Genomic DNA, 2,805 nt, shown 5'->3' on the forward strand with positions numbered 1-2,805 from the left:
CGACATAAGATATGCAAATGAGCTAGGTGCTGAAACCAAACCCATGGGCATAACGAGCCACTTATAGCTTTTACCTGACGGGACCGTGAAACTGGTGACATCTTGGCTGTCCTCGTCAACAGGTAACTGCCAAAAGCCCTTAAAAAGATCCAGGGAACTATACACCTGAGCTTGTTGACTTCCTGATGAAGCTAAACTCTCGTCAATCACAGGTAAAGGCCAAACCTGAGGAGTGGTCAACGCATTCACACTGCGGTAATCTATGACCATCCTAAATGTATTGTCAGCCTTTTTAACAAGCAAACATGGTGAGCTCCACTGAGAAAAGGTAGGAGCAATCGTGTCATACTTAAGTAATTGATCCACCTTCCTATCGATCTCATCTTTGGTTGCAGGTGAGCATGGATATGCCCTCTGATATACTGGACCGTGATTTCCAGTATTGATCTTGTGTGAGAACAGGTGTGTTCTACCTATCTCCGACATGTCAACTGCAAAAACATCTCTATTCTCCCCTAGAAACAATTCAAAGTCGCTCTTCTGACTGTCAGTCATGTCAGCATCAGCTAAAGAAATTTTCAATTCACCTGCCCTTGCTGTCAAAGTGGCTTCATCCAACTCACGTGGATGAACCAAAAGCTGTGGTGTTGACTCATTTGAATCACCTGTAGAACCACCTGTGACACCTGGACGCGTACCTGTGGACTCACCTGAGCCCTCACCTGTACACCTACCAGTGTCACCTGATGGCACACCCTTTGTCATATCTGCGTCACTTGATGACCCATCCGGAGTCATACCTATGACACATAGTGACTCACCTGAGACCCTATCAAATACACCTGGTGACACACTTGAGGTCATATTAGACTCATACGATGACTCTGGTGCATCACCACCGACAGGTAAGTCGATCGAGTGCATCTCACCTGACAATCTCAAGGTGTCATTCGTACTAACACCGACACACATCGATGGGACATCAACAGGTGTGTTAATTTGTGATGACGTATGACCTTGAGTATCAACATTGAGGCCTGCACCTTGAGAACGCATGTGTATATCGGGTTCAGGACATGACACTTGATCCTCTACACTATCACAAGTCGTAAAAGAACTGTCACCTAACACATGAGTCTGACTGTCCAAGTCAACCTGTTCAGACAACATGTCATTTGCATCCACATGAATTGTGTGACTGCAGTCATCAGTATCAGCTTCCCCATACATGTCACTAACATCAACTTCCTCTATGATACGTATTTCTACCTGGGAAGGCACCCTGATCTCCCTCCCTGTCAGTAGCATTCATCACTCTAAAGGATGCTATTTGGTTGACAGGTAAAGTGAAACACCTGGCACCTAACACACTTAAAGAATTTGTAACAGAAACAGTTGGTTCAATAACACCTAATTCAATATCTGGATCTTCAACATATACAGGTAACAAGGTCTCGGAATGAGGTGACAGCATGACATCACGTATACATGTAACAACATTGGAATTTGAACAAGAAGCAATGAACTTTGCCTCTGCGAGTCCATCCCACAATGTGAATCTGACTCTTCAAAAAGTCTAAACCTAACAATACATCAACAGATAAAGCTGACACTACATGAAACTCCTGTACAACACATAATTGGCCAATCCTAAGAGGAATGCTTGCCCCTGGAATGTCACTCGTCGAGGAGAAGCACTGCGTCGGCCATAGGAATTGTCTCTATACCCCCGACCATATGAATTGTCTTTCCTGTCACGAGAATTTTCCCTCGATGTCAAGGAAAGGATTTGTCCCTTAAGGTCCTCAATAACAGCCACAAGCTTATCTGAAGAGGGTGATGTGCCACCAAAAGCAGCATCAGCCATCCTAGCACTCTCAAGCACCTCATCCTTTGTATCGTGAGGCCTAGTCAAGATAAACTGCTTTATCTGAGGCTTGGAATTCCTGATCACAGCATCCTTGACAAAATTATCATCAAGACGATCAAGACTTCTGGCCTCATGTTCTATGTGCTGTAGGAAGTCCTCAAAGTTCTCGGAGTCCTTCTGCTTCCTACTGTACAACCTATCTAACCTATCATAAATTGTCACAGAATTATGTTTGTACCTAGCAAGGAAGGCAGATTTTACTTCCTCCCAAGAAGCATCATCAAAGTCCTTTGCCTCAAACCACTTGAAAGCTTTTCCATCTAACCACATACTGAAAGCTTCCCTCTGAATAATTGTTCAAAGATGTGAACTTTTCACAACGTTTCAACCAAGCACAGGCCTTCCCTGATTCACTGCCATCAAACTTCTCTAGATTTATGTGACTAAGGGCCAAGGTATTAGCTAATGTACAAACACTTTTGTCCAATCTGTCAGGGTTGTCCCCATGAAATTGTGAAAAGAAACTGGACTGTCCCTCTTTCTTAATATTGGTTGCACCACACTCTTCTCTGTCATAAGGCATTTTGAAATTAACAGTTGTGTCAACAGTGGATTCCTCAAAACAATCTAACTTTTTCTGAGAAGTTGGCACAATGAACGATGCTTCCCTGTCCCGAATAGGAGACCTAACAATTGGATCAGATAAAGTAGTGAAACTTGGCGACAATGCTGGGAGATCAATTGAGGCAGCCACACGGTTAATGGGCATAGAAAACTTAACTACTGTACCCTCATCATCTGATGACGACGTGGTATAACACATAATTGGTACTAACAATAGTCACAGGGAAAGAGTTAGCAACACAGTCTCACAATACACCAATCAACAGTCATTGTTCACAAGAGAAAATTAATGAACACTTAAACAGGCCTCT

The 2,805-nt window shown here is 43.4% G+C and overlaps 1 pseudogene; it reads right to left on the reverse strand.

Annotated features, from left to right (window-relative positions):
- Positions 1–1,612: 1,612 nt before the first annotated feature.
- On the reverse strand, positions 1,613–2,453 carry LOC137269994 (uncharacterized; annotated as a pseudogene).
- Positions 2,454–2,805: the final 352 nt, after the last annotated feature.

This window comes from Haliotis asinina, unplaced genomic scaffold (genome assembly GCF_037392515.1).
Source record: "Haliotis asinina isolate JCU_RB_2024 unplaced genomic scaffold, JCU_Hal_asi_v2 scaffold_25, whole genome shotgun sequence".
NCBI lineage: Eukaryota > Metazoa > Mollusca > Gastropoda > Lepetellida > Haliotidae > Haliotis > Haliotis asinina.